At 42.1% G+C, this 16943-nt stretch overlaps 1 protein-coding gene and 1 long non-coding RNA gene across 10 annotated transcripts in view; one reads left to right on the top strand and one right to left on the bottom strand.

Annotated features, from left to right (window-relative positions):
• Positions 1–16943, top strand: part of ESRRG (estrogen related receptor gamma) — a 625497-nt gene that overhangs the window by 28391 nt on the left and 580163 nt on the right. For 2 of the 9 annotated variants that reach the window (XM_019465630.2, XM_053908978.1), the window contains exon 1: positions 16768–16878. The exons of 4 other annotated variants lie outside the window; for them this stretch is intronic. The gene's annotated coding sequence lies outside the window, so the exon portion shown is untranslated. Of the gene's footprint in view, positions 1–16088; positions 16213–16767; positions 16879–16943 lie in introns of those variants that run through there. 3 more of the 9 variants (XM_053908973.1, XM_019465626.2, XM_019465634.2) reach the window with 3 other exon arrangements.
• LOC109276573 (uncharacterized) lies at positions 10003–16804 on the bottom strand. The gene is made up of 3 exons (XR_002084731.2): positions 16691–16804; positions 11769–12621; positions 10003–10882 (listed from the first exon to the last, which is right to left on the bottom strand). It is a non-coding gene; the product is annotated as an uncharacterized LOC109276573 (long non-coding RNA).

The following is a 16943-nucleotide window of genomic DNA, read 5'->3' on the forward strand; positions in this document are numbered from 1 at the left end:
AGACTTTAAACAATGATAGTCATATAGAGCATGATAAAAGCATAAAAAGAGGGCAAAATCTGTTGTTTGCCAAGAAGGATTTTTACAGTACTGTCTACTTCAGAGTGATTGGAGTGAGTCTGGCGGAGTTCAAAGTCAGGCAAAGGAGGGTGTCAAGGCTAAGGCAGTAAGGTTGGAGGAGAGGTGATGGTCACAGGGGGAGGGTGGCAGAGTTCAAAGCCAAGTGTCCCATGCCAGTGAGACTTCAAGCTGGCCAAGCAGCTTGTAACAGGATAGTTGATGTTACCAGGGGGACTCTGAAGGGAATGTTTGTTTCCAAAAACCCTTTCTCCTGAAAAGTGAGCCTCTTTATCCTACACAAGTCAGAATTTTTCATCTTCCGTTAGATCCTAAAGTAAAATCACCAGTGTCTTTTACAACTTTGTCATCTCAATTCATACTTAACTAACTACTTTCAGGAAATAGTCATGGAATCACTTAAAAATGACCCTAAAAGCCACTGAGACCAGGTGTTATAGGGGTGTGTGTGTGTGTGTTAGCCGAGGTTGAGGGCACCGTGTGATGAAACAGAGAGGGACAATATAGAGGAGGTCTAGCTTTCATACTGCCATTCACTCAGAGATGCCCCTCTTTGATCTCTTAACATTGAGAGATTCCACCTACCATTACTTTCAAAGACAGTGCTTGGTTCCTTTGCTTGAAAACTGTTTGAAATCTATTGCTCAGGGACTATTGCATTTGAAGGCTTTTACCTAATTTCAAGATTTTTTTTTTCTTTAGTTGTTGGAAGACAATGTATCTTTTAATTCTTTAGCAATTAGGCCTGCCATTTTGGTTGCCAATTAGGGAATGTTGCACTGATGTTTACTTTTAACAAAGCGAGTGAATTTACTACAATCTGGTTCAGGCACTGACTTCGTTCTTAAAATAATTATATGGTATCAACGTTTATTGTATTTATCTAGAAAGTGACATAAGGTGAAGGTGAGCATTTTTATTAGTTTCTACTTCATGAAACCTCTCATCTTTCCCTGTAGGAGACTCCAAGGTCACACAGCCTAATAGCTTCACATGCTTGGAAATCACCAGCGAGAAAAACTGAGACTCGGGACTAGGGGTGGCTGCTAGAATGGGGCAAGTGCTGGGCTGATCGTCCACATGTGGACCGGGGAGGATGTCTAAGCAGGAGAATAGTGCACAGAATATGTTACCATGGAGACAGGTGGGCACTCCTATGGGAGCAGCATCAGGGTCGTCCGATGAGTGGTAGGTGATGGCTATTCCAGCCAGCCAAGTTGTCCAAGGGAAAGCAGTCAGCACCCATCCAGGCAGACTCCAGGCTTTAGAGGGGACTCATGCACATGGCTAGTATTCAGGACCCAGGACAGACCATTCTGATTAAGGCTTAGGAGTTGAACAGCTCAGCCCACATCCTGACCCCACCACTCACTCATCATCTTGATCAAGTTATTTAACCTCTATTTACTTTCTGTAAAGTCAAGCAGTTGAGATAGTGCCTCCCTTTTAGGGTTATTGTGGTGTTAAAAATAATAAGGCACTCAGCACATGAGTGAACCATGCTAAGAATGCAACATCTGGTAGCTTTTATAAAAAAAAATGGTTACTAGGGTAATGCCTAGAGCAATGTGGGGATTTGACGATAGGAACCAGGAGTTCAGTTACTGGAGATAGGCGACCCTGTCAGCAAGAGACTGGAAGAATGGTGATAATGACATGATATCTAGCCTTGTTGAGTTGCCTCTGACTAGAGGTCAGGATGGATATCATGCTTCGAATGGAGCTGAATTTGCTGGTGGGTCTGTTTGGGTTTCTTTGGGAATGAGAGTGTCACAGGGACTAAGAACTAGATGGGATATTGCACTTACTTTAGTTGTCCAACTGAATCCACCTGGAACCCATAATCCTTCAAAAGCTCTTTCCTAGAGAGTAACCTATCATGTGAACGTTCCCCAAGATTTGCCTCTCACCAAAGAAACCTCGTCTGTAAGGAGGACTTTTATGATGACTCTCAAACTGTAGAGTTGATATAACTGTTATTTTATTGCAAAATTTCAAAAGCTCAGATATGAAATGTATCCTGAATGGGAAGAATGTTCCTTTTCATCATGTGATGACGTCACTGTTTTCTTCTTACCCTGAAGCCCCTGTGACCCTGTGCCACCTAACACCTGCTACCCCAGGCTCTCTCTTATCGCCGTCTCTACTCCAAGACACTCCATTTCTCTGACTTCGAGATCTTGTTTGGGGACTAGTCAGCTGATAAGATAATGAAGTCATGCTCTCACATAGCCCATTATCATTTACAGAGTGTGTTACCCCTCAGGTCTCATGTATGTCTCCCTCCTCCCTTCTCAATGTGGTGAGGCAGGAGTCATCTGCATTGAGCAGATGAGGTAATGAGGCTCAGCTAGTTCAACTGCCCAAGGCCAGTCAGCTGGTAAATGATAGAGTCAAGTCTAGAAGCCAGGTTTTCTGAATACAAGCTCTGTGACTCTTTCTACTCCAACCATGTTGACTGACTGCAAGCTGATGGTGGCAGCTCTTTGCTCCCCTTCCATTTTCATTTACGTATTAAACAGCAGCTTCCAGGCCTTTCACCACGTGACCGCACTCTCACTAGGTACCAGCACTCTGCACCTGGCTCTCCAAATGCACAGTCTACACCAGAACTGTTCACAGAGGCTATAGGGGACACAAAAGACAGTTTTGTCCTTGACTTTGTTTTCTTCTTGACTCAAAGTATGTGACAGATGTAAGAATGCGTGGCGCTTAAAAGAACAGGCACTGAGGGCAGAGCAGTGTCTGAGAATGTTTGCAGAGCCCTGTTCTGGGAACGGTCGTGTGTTCTTATTGATGGGATCCAGGATCAGAGCAAATAGTGATTTTTTTTTTTGCCCAAAATAAGTCAGATCAGTTTGCTTCCCTGCTCATTTTCCTTATCATTTGCCAGTGCCCCACCCTATCTCACATCTGCTTCTGCTCCTGCTCCGGCCACTCGGGTCTGCTTGCTGTTTCTAGAATAGAACAAATATGCAGGCATCTCAAGATCTTTACACTTGATGTGTCTTCTGGGAATGCCGAAGAGATTGCATTCTTTCTTTGGGCATGAGGCCATGCCACTTTAGGATTGTGAGTCAGGGAGTGGCATCAGTCACCTGCGTAATCCGCTCTTTGACATAAATACGATCATGTCCTTCCCCTTTCAGAATCCTGTAGCTGCCTCCCCTCGCAGCACGACATCCAGACCCCATAGACCGGCCGAGGAGCTCTCTGTCTCTCACTCTGGCCTTGACACTTCATGTTCTAGCGCTGCCCACAGAGGGAGGGTGACTGAGGGAGGATGCGTTCGCCCTGTACTCTCCATCAGCTCCCTACTTCCTCCGAGCAAACCCAAATAAACATTTAAGAAACTTACAAAAACTGCTTATGTACAAACCAAGCTTCCAGACAAATCTCCAACCCAACCAAGCCTTCCAGATTGAGTACTTAAATCCATCCAACACAGAATGGCAGGAGCCATGGTGAACAATATTATTTGGAGTTTCCTACTCACAGCAAATTTCCCCTTCTGCTGAGAAATGCTTTCTTTTCTTTTTTCTTTTCTTCTCCCCAGCTTGATTGAGATAAAATTGACTTACAACGTTGTGTAAGTTTAAGGTGTACAACATAATGATTTGATGTATGTATGTATTGTGAAATTACTACCACAATAATCTTGGTTGATACGTCACCTCATATAGTTACTTTTCTTTCTTTCTTTTTTTTTTTTTTTTTGTGGTGGTGACAACTTTTAAGATCTAGTCTCTTAGCAACTTTCAAATACGGTAAAACCTTGGATTGTGAGTAACTTGTTCTGTGAGTGTTCCGCAAAATGAGCAAACATTTCTACTAAGTTTTAATTTGATAAATGAGCAACATGTTGCGGTAACAGTAGTACATGATGCCGCGTGTCACAGGATCACAACTGAGCCAATGGTTCTTGAAATTCGCTTTGATAGGCAAGTGCTTTGGATGACAAGCATGTTTCTGGAACGAATTATGCTCACAAACCAAGGTTTTACTGTATACAATACTGTATTGTTAGTGATAGTCACCATGCTGTATATTACATCCCTCCAACTTACTCATCTTACAACTGGAAGTTTGTATCCTTAGACCGTCTTCACCCATTTCCTCAGCCCTGGCAACCACCAATCTGGTCTCTGTTTCTATGAGTTCCACATTTTTATATTCCCCATATATAAGTGAGATCATATAGTATTTGTCTTTCTCTGTGTTTCACTTAGCACAATGCTTTCCAGGTTCATCCATGTGGTTGCAAAAGGTAGAATTTCCTATATCCATAAAATCAGTCACATTTTCTTTATCCATTTATCCACTGATGAAGACTTAGATTATTTCTATGTCTTGGTTATTGTAAATAGTGCTACAGGGAGCATGGGGGTGCAGATACCTCCTTGAGATGGTGATTTCACTTCCTTCAGATATATACCCAAAAGTGGAATTGCTAGATCGTATGGTAGTTCTATTTTTTAATTTTTAAAGGAACCTTCATACTGTTTGCCATAGTGGCTGTACCACTTTGTGTTCCTACCAACAGTGTGCAAGGGTTCCTTTTTACCTGCTTCCTTGCCAGGACTGTTACCTCTTGTCTCTTTGATGATAGCCATTCTAACAAGTGTGAGGTGATATCTCACTGTGGTTTGGTTTGCATTTCTGTAATGATTAGTCACGTTGTGCTTCTTTTCATGTATCTGTTGGTCATATGAATATCTTCTTAGAAAAATGTCAGTTTAGATCTTTGTCCATTTTTACATTGGCTTCTTTGGTTTTATCTATTGAGTTGTATGAGTTTCTCGTATATTTTGCATATTAACCCTTATCAGGTATGTGGTTTGCAAATATCTTCCTCTATTTCATAGGTTGCCTTTTCATTTTGTTTATTCTTGCTCTGCAGATGCTTTTTAGTTTGATATAGTTCTGTTTATCTTTGCTTTTGGGGTGTCATATCCATATAATTGTTGCTGAGACCAATGTCAAGGAGATTTTTCCCTATGTTTTCTCCTGGGAGTTTTATGGTTTCAGGTCCTACTTTGAAGTCTTTAATTCACTTTGAGTTATTTTTTGTGAATGAGGTAAGCTAGGCGTCTAGTTTTATTCTTTTGCATGTGAATATCCAATTTTCCCAGTACTATTTCAACTAGGCAGTGCAGAGAAGAGATGGGAGGTAATTTCATTAGCCCAGGAAATGCACAAGGGGACCCAAACTAGAGAAGTGGCAGGTCATACTCTGTGGGTCCCCGTATCCTCATCTACAAAGGAGGAGTGTTAACACTGTGTACTTCATAGGGTTGTTGTGATGGCATATTGTGCTGAGAAGTCAACACATATTATTATTTTTAAAATATTAGCAGTAGTCCTAGGTAGTAGTAAAGAGCACAGCCCTGTGCCATGCTGCCAACATTGACTCCCCTTTCCTATAGTTACTTGCTCATTGAACCTCAGCAAGTTTCCTAACTGATTTGTACCTTTGTTTTACATCTTTAAAAATGGAAATCATAATAGCACTTAATTCATGAGGCTACTGTAAGACTTATGTGAATTAATGCTTGTACAGGGTTTAGACCTGGCATGTAGTAACAATAGTTACTATAGTAATAAACAATAGTTTAAAATACACACACACACACACACACACACACACACACACACGCACAAAGTGGAAAGAAAAATCATTGAGGTAAAATCAAGAAGACTTTATAACTAAGTGAATGTGCAGGTGGGTGTATTTGTTGGCATGGGAGGTAGTGAAAGGTAGAAGAAAAAAATCTGAGATAAATTTGGTTTGGTACCTAATGAGTCTACGGATAATGGTAGATTGACTCAAAATTAGAACAAATATGCTAGAATAAATTTGAAAAGTTAGGCCAATATTTAATTCAAGTTTTTATCTGATAAGTTTGAAATGGTGATGGGTATGTATATATTAATGGTAAACAGTAAGAGGTTGGGATTTCAGATCTAGAATTTATAATTTAGGAATGATTAGCACATAAGTACTAAAAACAGTTAAAAAATAATAGTTAATATTTTCTGAAAACTATGAGTGCTGTGCTGAACATTTAATATATATTATATCACACAATCCTCTCAGCATTCCTAGGATATAGGTACTCAGATTAGTTACATCTCAGATGAGGAACACTGAGGCACAGAGCAGGTAAGTTACTTGTCCCAGGTCACCTGATTAAGTGGTCAAGCAAGAGTTTGACTCCAGGCAATTTTATTCTGTTGCCTGTACTTTTATTCTCTTTTGGACTGTCTCCAAAGCAGAGGTTGAAGCCATGAAGTTGGTCAAAAAAGAATGGCGAGAAAGAGGATGTGTCCAACATGGATGTTTTTGACCTAACCATTCACGCTCTTTCATTTGGGGCTTTCTCTTGCCAACAGTTCCTCTTTGTAGAACAAATAGGAAGGGGTCAATAGTTGTTGGGGAAGAGAATGAGTAATTGGATGTTAGAGGTTTTGGCGTCATGGCTGTAGAGGAAAGTTAATTGGCTCAGGCCGTGGTTCAGATGCCAAACCCTGTCCTAGCAGCAAGGCACATACACCCACAGTTCACAAAGAAAATTGGATGCATCAGAATCACCTGAGATGGTTATTCAACCACAGAATCCCAATTCCCAGCCCTGACCTACTGCATGGTGAATTAGGGCCAGTCTGGCAGACTGTGTCTTTAATAAAGGCCTGGGAGATTCTGATGGGCAACCAGTTTGTTACCCACTACTCCGACCAACTAAGACTACTGGGATTGAAATGTGGCATTTTTGTTACATAAAGAGCAGCCATAAAAGAATGATACTGGTTTTCTTGTGAGTTTTAAAACAGCTAGGAAGGTGATTTTAAAAGAGGAATTCCCAAAATGTTTGAAGCAATCACAGCCTCACTGAGGTCATCACGTAGCCTCCCCAAGTGACTATTTTGTAGGGAGCTGCTCATTTGGATTTGTAGATTCTGATGTGTTTAATAAACATCACTTTCACTACTAAAAGAGCCTGCCTTCATAAATGTGGTTTTTCTGGATAAAAAGGAAACATAAAGGAGCAGAGCACACATGCAACATTATTAGTATGTATTCTCCGCTTCATCATTACTCTTGTGTTTGGAGAGGAATCGGCCAGTTGGGTCATTTTCTGAGCTCCATGGACCGTCATCATCCATGCTTATATTTGAATTGCACTTTGACCTTTATAGAGAACAGCTCCACAGTGATGCCATGTGTGGTTATAAGGCAGAGGCCTTGGGAAGTGGGGTGGGAGGACCCTACTGACACCTGAGCTATAGGCCGATTTCCACTAGACTTCTATAGAACCTTTCTCGGAATGTGATTTGACCTATGGGGAATCTGAATTCAGGCAGTGATTAACATTGTTATATCTGGGGCTTGCTGAAGTTTCATATCTCAGCTTGGATAGTTTTGGTAGGTGGAAAATAGTTTCCTGGCCTGATACATTAGGCCTTGGTGTGATTAATGCATGGCCATCCATGTTTCTGTTAGGTCTCCCAGATACTGTTGGAAACATCTGCCGTATGTACTTTATCTCACAATAATTACACAGAAAATTAAAAAGAATCAATTCCAGTTTAACAATCTTTTTGCTTAACCAATTTTTTGCTCTGCTTACAGGTATAATTGCTTTAATTCTAATTTTATTTTTTTGTAAGGTAGGGATCATATCCACCCCATTAGATTGTATTCTAGGAATAACTACAATCAGAAAAGATATCTGTAAAGGGACCCTAAGGAGAAGATACCTTTATTTGAATTTCTTCCACAGAGCCTTTCTCTTTGGCCCTTCCTTCATTCCTTTTTTTTTTTTCCTCCTTCATTTCTTTAACACATACTTGTTGAATACCTACTCTGGGCCAGGTACGCTTCTAGGTGCTAGTGAAATCACGGTGGGAAAAAAATAGCCAGAAAAAGCCCTGCCCTCATTAGAGCCTATAGACAGAGTGAGGCAGATAGTAGACAAAATAAAGAAGTAAACCTGTGAGCTATTTTGGAAGGTGTTAAGGATTATGGGAAAAACAAAACAGGAAAGCAGGTGGGGAGGACTGGGCTGGGGAGAAGAAGGTGGTGTTTCTGTTTTAAATAAGGGGTTTGGTGGGGGCGGGGAGCATCCTCTCTGAAGGGGTGACCCTCAGCAAATGTTGGGGGAGGTGAGGAAAGCAGCTATTAATGGCACCCCATGGGACATTAGTCCTAAGAAATGCTGAGTTTAAAAAGGGTTTCACTGTCCAATAAGTTGGGAAATAATAATTTCTAGATATTTACAGTGCTTGTTAGCATATTAAATAATTTGAAAAGCCTGCTGGAGAGAAACCTATTTAATTCAAACATATTTAAAATATTTTTCTTCCTCCCTCCTTCTTTCCCTCCCTCCCTTCTTGCCTCCTTTCCTAACATGACAGAGTGGCTAGACCATAGCTCTGAGCCATCCTTCCAATGTGGATATGACCCCACCAACCAGTAAGGTTTCTGGAGCTGCATGGTCCAGGAAAATTGCATCCATTCTGGAATAAGCGTGAGACCTGAATCTGCCACTTTTCCCTGAGCGAATCGAACTTCTCTTGGTTTTGGTTTCATCATCCGTAAATTGGGCATGATAATACCAACTGTGCAAAGTTGAAGATTAAATAAAATCAGGGGTTAAAGCACTTTCTAAATTGTAAAGTACTACAAATACAGGTGTCTTATGTGCTTTTCTATTTGCTTTTTTGGTAGTTGGGATGAGTCGGTCTCCTGTTACTACCCTGTCTAGGGTTCTTTTATAAAGAGCTTGCCAAAGAGGGTTGAAGGAGAAGAAGAATCCTGGGTCTGTGGAGGAGTAAAGAGCTGCTCTCCTGGGCCCGAATCCAAACTTGTGCCTTATTAGCATCAGGCTCCAATTAGACTAACTCACTGGCCAAAGGCCCACTTCTCTGCATTAGCCAGTGGTTCCCAAACATTGGTATCTGCTGGGATCACTTAGGGTTTAAAAAAAAAAAAAATATACCATTACCTGACTCCAACCCTCAGATGTTCTTTTTTTTTTAATTTAATTTTTTTTTTATGTTTATTTATTTTTGAGACAGAGAGAGACAGAGCATGAACGGGGGAGGGTCAGAGAGAGGAAGACACAGAATCCGAAACAGGCTCCAGGCTCTGAGCGGTCAGCACAGAGCCTGACGCGGGGCTCGAACTCACAGACCGCGAGATCATGGCCTGAGCTGAAGTCGGACGCTCAACCGACAGAGCCACCCAGGCGCCCCCAACCCTCAGACGTTCTGATGTAATTGCTGTGGGGTACAAATTGAGAATCAAGATTGTTTAAAGCTCCAGCATGATTCCAGTGTGCCCCAAAGTTTGGAGACTACTGGTATAAGTTAACCCTTGTGATTCTTTTTTAGTAGCCTGGACAAGCATAAAGGTTACAAGTTGATCATGGTTGTGAATCAGTGAATTTGGTTCCTTTTTCTTCTGGAAGGGTAAACAGACAGGGAGGAAGAAAGGGAGGGAGGAAAATTTACTTTTATCAGGCACCTGTTTTGACAGGGCATCAGGGCCTTTTATACATTATGTCATTCAATCCCCTTGGTCACTCTGTTACTGAAACATCATGATTCCATTTGAAAGACACGGTAACTGATCACAGAGAGCCTAAGATCATTCTCCAGGAATTTGAGACAGGACCTTCGGTTCTGTGTTCTGGGTCCTTTCTGCCACTCTGTGATAGCCATTCAGCCCTCCTTCCTGTCCCCAGGGCTGTCTCCCACCCTCTTTATCTTCCTTCACCTTAGCTCTCTGGAAAAATCTGGTATCCAGCATTTATGTGTTAGCGTCAAACAAGGTCAGTGTTGATATGTTTTTTGGAGGGAAGCGCAGTTTTGCATTTTATGTTTAAATATGACCAGGAAATGGCCTAGTTTATTCCCTTATAATAATTGTATTCATAAAAGTAGCATAATAAGCAGTATATGCAGGAGTTTTACCAGAGAGAGGCCCCCTCTGAGCAAAGCACTGGTATAGTACAGTTTATGGCCTATGGGTAAGGCTGGCCCTGCTTTTCCACTTCTCAGATTATCTAAAGAATTTTCATGGAATAGGAACAGATGTCGGCACATGCTCTCCCCTGATAACAGTTTATTCATTTAACATTCGTGGAGCACCTACTGTGTGTTAGGCACTAGGGGTAAAAGATAACTAAAATCTCTGTTACACTGAAGGCAGTTACCACTGAGCAGCAAAGGCAGACATATGAACAATAATTCAAGTAAGGTGAGTATAGTCATGGAAGTGTGTTGATGGAGGTGGGGAAGAGGGTGGTGGGGCCCACTGGGCTGTCACAGAGAGGAGAGTGGGAGAGGATATCCTAGAAGAGTTCATCCAGGAGGGGAATTTTGAAGCATGTGGTTGGGTTTCCTCACTCTACCCAACTGGTAGTCACGAGGACACCAGTGCCGGAGGGATCATTCCCCGAGGGCAGTTGCCAAGGAGGAAATCCAGGGTGGAAGCAGTTGAATGACTTTCCCAGGATCATAACAGCAGTAAGAGGCAGAAATTAGACTCCCAATCAAGTGTTCTGACTCCAAGTTTAAGTGTTCTTTCCATGACGCTGAGTTACCTCTGCTGGTTCAGCAACTGGCAGGGCCACGTAGCTGAGAACATAGTTGTAACATGCGGCATCAGGTGACATCTTGATGATTTTTTCCAGTTGAACCTGGTTGCCAAAGAAGAGTCTTTCTCCCTTCTGAACCCAGGCAGCGAATGCACTATCTCGAATGAAAAACAGAGCCTTGAAATGAAGAACTCCAGAAAGCCCTAGGTGTAAAATAAAATCTGAGATGTATAGTCCTATTCAGAGATTTATGGTACGAATACAGGTGTCTATAAATATTTAAAATCACCAACACTATTTAGCCTTGGGTATTATATGATTTCATATTTCACAAATTAGATTTTATTCAAATAAATGCAATTTTATTTCAGATGCTCCTAAGTCATTTGCATTCCTAATCCTCCCTCTCCACCCCCACCTTATTACCAGTTCATACCACTGCCCATTCACTAATAATTCCCAAAGAAATTTCTCCAGCCACAGATTTCTTCTAAATCTTTCCCAAGGCCAGTGGAATCTGGCTATTTCACAGGCCTTTAAACCTAACATATCCCAAACCAAATTCATTATTTTCTTAGCATAAGCTTAATTTGTACCTTTTTAACATGCTACCATTAATTTAGTTGTCCAAGCCAGATCATTCAGTCTGTCGATTCCAGATCCCTGCCAAATATCCCTCCAAGCCACCTCACTGCCACAATTCTGTTTCAGACCCTCATTTTTTGCCACTCCACAGCTGAGTGGACCTTACCCGTATTCCTAGAAACAATGAGTATTTTCCTGTGCTCGGTTCATCTTTCTTAGCACACAGAGAATGGTCCAACCAGCTTAAACAAAACCAAAAGCCTTGTCTTATTTTATTTCATATTCAAATCTTTCTAAAAGGCTGATACATTGTCCTGGGTAAGTTACGTAAAACACCCTGACAATGAATTTCTTTGATGATTGAAGCTTTTATTGGGTCTCAAGGCCATCATTCTGAACACAGGTGATTATTAATACATTGCCCGTGGTATAGTCAGCACGGCATTTGGCTTAAAGGAATGTATTATTCTCCTTAAGTTCAGTTTTAAAATAAACTATTCTTACCTCAGTGGTTCTTAACCTTTCTGGAGTCATGATCCCTCCTCAGAATGTGATGAAAGTTATCCGCCTTTTCTTGAGAATAATGGTGTCACTTGCAGGTGTGCTTGCACGCGCACTTGTGCACCCACACACCCATACACATACTTTGCCTACAACCTTAAGACTTAATCGGTCCATGGATCCCTAGACTAGAGCTATCACGCAGTCTGGCTTGAGCACCCTTGCCTCATGCAAACGTTTTTATTTTTTTCATGAGAGACGCATGGTATAAATTTATTTTAAACAGGTATCCTAATTACCCTGATCCTGGTTGTTGCAATTGGCTGTACTATTTTCCCACGGTGTGTACCAGGCCTTGAGTGTGGCCTGGGACAAAGTGATTTCTGCACAATCATCCTGATTCTTCCTTCAGCTAGCTATAGACCTTTGTGAAGTCCTGTAAGTAGTAAATAGAAGTTAACTGAGATTCTCAGCTAGCGGACCTTAGGTTCTATTAATTTTGTAAAATTTTTTAGAATATCAACCCTGGTGTAAAATATGGTCCATCTGCCATGATGATATTTTGTTATGTTGGAAGAGTGCTTTCTCTTCTGCTATTTCATTTTATCCTAACAAAAACCGGAGAGGGTCAAGGAGTTATAAGTATTCAATAGAGATAAATAAGGAAAGGAACGCGGAGAAAGGCTTTCCCAGAGTTAGTTGCAATGAGGAAATATGTGGGTGATCCTGCTCTGGTTCTAATCCCTGAGTCTCTTCACTGTAAACCTGTGCTCTTTAACTAACTTCATGATTTAATTCAAGCTAACCAGGAGATTAAGGCATCCAGGCAAAAAAATGCATTCATATCAAATAAGATCTGTAAAACAATATGACTGTGTTAGAAAGAAAGTTATAAGCAAGCATGAATGATAATTAATAATACTCTAGCTGATAGGGTGGGCTATTGGTATACTTAGTTAATTATTTTATCTCATATAAAAGAGACTATCTTAAAATTTTTTAAAAAATAGTTATTTTTATTTTGGGGAGTCAGAGAGACAGTGCAAGCAGGGGAGGGGCAGAGAGACAGGGAGACACAGAATCTGAAACAGGCTCCAGGCTCCAAGCTGTCAGCACAGAGCCTGATGCCAGGCTTGAACTCACAAAGCATGGGATCATGACCTGGGCCGTAGTCGGACGCCTAACCGACTGAGCTACCCAGGCACCCAGAGACTATCTTTTAAAATGTAAGTTTGAACATTTTTTTGTATATGGATTTTTTCCTGAGCTATCCTTAAGTATACTGAGAAATTAGAAATATGATCTTTATTAACTTTACCTGAGCTCCTTGGCATATTTTTTATATCCTCCAAAAAAAAGAAAAAGAAAAAAAAACAGCGTTCCTAGGCTGAGCCCTCTCTTTCATTCTCTCCCACATCCTGTTTCAGATTTGTAGAAGCTTAGAGTTGGACGGACTTTGGAGACTGATTAAATCTCTTCTTGTGCAAGAGAGAAACTGAGGCCCAGAGTTATTAAATAATTTGCCAGAAGTTACAGCCAGTCAGTAGCAGATGCAGTAAGAGATCACAGGTCTGATAAGTGATTCTCACTTATTTTCCTATCTTTCTAAACAGAGAAATTAATCTGACACTCAGAAAATTCAAAATATAGCGGAGAGAGGCTCATAATGGCTAAAAATGATTAAGTTTTGTCCACACCCCCCCCCAACACACTCATTAAATTCTACCTCTTCATAATATGCTTCTCCAATTAAATAATTTCACCTCTGATTTTACTTAGCTGTTTTCTAGGGACTATCTGAAGTATAGAGAAACAAGTTTGCAATGTTTTCAGTTAAAAGGATAAAACTTTTGCTACATAAAAAACTTCCAGCTTCTGTCAGATTGAAGTGACATCTTAGCTCTCCAAAGGGCAGTTTTGTGTCAATTAGTACATCAGAAGCTATTTAATGACAGCCAGTGTTGTACTTAGGCAAACCGGAAGAAGCAGGGAAAAAATGCATAATGCTGTTAGAAAGGAATCGGGAGATGAAGAAGAGATGAAAAAAAAAAAAAAAAACCCAGAAACGGAGAACAGTGATGTCATACATAGAAGTGAACAGCATAGAACAGAGAGAGAATGATCAATACACCCAATAATAGTAAATAATGGCTTGTGGGCAAAGTAGGACTTGAACTTGGCCTTGACCAATAGATAGAACTTGAATAGCAAAGAGGCAGAAGGGGGCACTGAATGCTTGAGCAGTGACGTTGGGGTTAACAAAGGGTATGAGGTGGGCAGTGGATATGCAGCCTGACTGAACCATGGGTGTAAGATGTGAGGAGGTTGAATGCAGTTGAACAGGTAAAGAGCTTGATAGTGAGGGCTCAGGGCACTTGAATTTGGATCCCAGCTGGGTAAGGCTGGACGAATTACTTAACTTCTCTGTGCCTCAGTTTTTTTGGGGGTAAAATGAGGATACCTATAATCCTTCTCTCATGTTTTTGTTGAGAAGATTTAATTGGATTGGCAAATTCTAAACACTAGCGAAGTTTAGGACCACGACTTTTATGCATTCCATCCATCTTAGTAAGCATTTTTGTCTTGCTCTTTGGTTTGGTTGGAAAGTTAAGCTGAACATGCTACAACAACATTAACTATTATATTTAGGGTGAAGCCAGAAAGTAAAGACTTGAACGTAGTCTGAATAAACAACAGAGAGCAGCTCTTAGCCAGAGGTGGCTTAAGAGAATCCGGTTTAGGAAGGATCTATTCCAACTGGAGTCCTCTGCCTAGATCTACCCCTTTGCTCATTGCTCAAACATCTCACCCCCTGGCTGCCTGCAGTGGCATGTTGATTGGTGGCAACTAGCGTGGAAGGCATTTGTCCGGGCAAAAAAAAAAAAAAAAAAAAAAAAGGATTTTCAAGGGATTAAAGTTAGTCAAATTTTTATGGTACTTTTTTTTTTTTTTTTTTTTGCCAGTGAGGCTTTAAAGGTCCTGTTCTAAGGCTAATAAGTAATAAAGCTGGAGAACCAGGTTGGTAGCTTGAATATTAACGAGCCTCTCTTGAACAGTATGCTAAAAAGTTACCAATAACATCAATAGACGCTCACTACAAATAGGCCCTTGCCTTCCTTGACACTGATGCCCTCTACGCACCAGACAAGACTGCACCAGTTCATTCTTCTGGCATTGCAAGGAGACCGATAAGCCAAGCCAGAGGGCTGTGTCCAATTGTTAAGGGTGAAGCAGCACCCCATTCAAGTTTGGGGATCTGTCTACTGGTCAATAGTCCTCAGACCCTCTTGGGTCTACTTTGGTGAGGCTCTTCCCCGATTCTGATTGTCTGATCTTTGCAGAATTGCAGTACCCTCCCTATGGAATTTGCTTAGTGATTCTTGGCATATGACTCTAGAGGGAAAAGACTAAAAAAGGGAAAAGACCTAACAAGTTACCGGTTATTTTCATCAAGTGTAGCCAACCTCTCAAGCAGGCAAACTAGTCTCAAACCTAGAGCAGCTGCAGATTATCTTGGATGAGATCAAAAGTTTTTCTCCCAACCAGCTTTGCTTTTCAGATTTGACACTCTCTCCCACGCTTTGTTTTTTGCAACCTTGGCTCCTGCTGTCATCTTTGGGATTGGGAATCCGTGGGAATAGTGACTTTACCAATCCATGATGGTGACCAAGGTCAACAAAAAAGAAGCGTATGGAAAAAAATTCCCAAGCCCGTTCTTCTACTCCAGACGGGGAATTAACGATAAAGAAGGGCCAAGTATTTGCCAAACCTGGCACTAGATTTTTATTTTTTCAGTAATGCGCATATGGTGATTGATATGTGCAATGTTATGATTAATAGAAGCCACGTAGAACAGACCCGTGTACAAATGACAGAAACTAAATGTTATAAAAAGACCTGCTCTGTGCTGTACCGGTCACGTGGCCACACCATCTAAAATACATTCTCATGTTTGCAGAAATAAATATTAAGGGTTATTGTGGAGACCTTTCCTACGGATTCCAGAGAGCGTAATTATAAAAAATGACAAATGCAGTGGAAAGCCGGCAACAATATCTTTGCCGTAAGACAAAGTTCTCCTGCTGTTGTAGAAGAATTCAGATGAAAACCTAGTTATCCTTTCTGCCCTTTCAAACTCCCCTGGTGGGTCAGGTGCCAGGAGCCCCCCAGACTTCCTGATGTGTCTGCAGGGCCCCCTCAAAGAGGGGGATTGGGCTTTTATTCTCTGTCTCTCTCTCTCTCCCTCTCTTTCTTCCCTGCCCCCTTCCCATTTTTAAAAGGCTTTAAAGAACATCTCTGGGAGACAAAAATAGCTCCAGTTGTGAGAGGCCTACACACTCAGAAGGCAACTGAGATGCAAGTCAGCAAGTGCGAGCCGCGAACATGAGTGTCTGGGCCGGGGTGGATGCTCCTCGCTGTCTTGGTGCCAGTTCTCTGCCTGGGCCCGGTGGGTAGACGGGAAAATGGTTTTTCAGGGGCGGGAGGTGGGTCGGGTGCGGCTGGGGGTCCGCTAGCGGAAGGAATCGAGAGCCCCGCGCTCGGGCCGAGGGGCTGTTCCTTCCCCTCCCCCCACGTTTTGAAAATTTATTTTGCCCAGGCGGGGATTGGCGACGGTCAAAAGGGAGCAGTTGGCACTGAATGTCACCCTGAAGGTAAAATGAAAGACAAAAGATGAACGCATGCTTGCTTTCCGTTTGCAGCGGCTGCGGCGGCGGCGGCGGCGGCGGCGGCAGCAGCAGGATTTAAAGGGGCAAAAAACCCCACACGCACAGACACACACAGACACACACACCCAGAGGCGTCAATGATGCCAACGCAGTAATGCAATCAAATCATGACAGTGCCGGGGATTTTTTTTTTTAAACACAGATATTTATTTTTAAAAAGGGAGCGAGAAACGCATGCAAACAGAAACGTGCACATACCAAGTAACCACCCGAGGAGAACCTGGCAGCCTCTGTCTTCTTCTGCCAAGTTATCATTGAGAAAACAGACAGGCATCATGACGTCCTGGGTCACAGGGAGTGCGGACCGACGCTACCAAGAGAAAAGGGAGGCGCCTCGGCGCTCCGGCTAGCCGCGGGCGCCCCTCTGCCCCTCACAGCCCGGCTCGGTGAGTGCACAGCCGCTCGCGACGCGGACCCCGGGGGCCAGGCCGGCCCCGCGCCCGCGGGGGCA

Source organism: Panthera pardus, unplaced genomic scaffold, assembly GCF_024362965.1.
Source record: "Panthera pardus isolate Hobbes unplaced genomic scaffold, ASM2436296v1 HiC_scaffold_21, whole genome shotgun sequence".
Classification (NCBI taxonomy): Eukaryota; Metazoa; Chordata; class Mammalia; order Carnivora; family Felidae; genus Panthera; species Panthera pardus.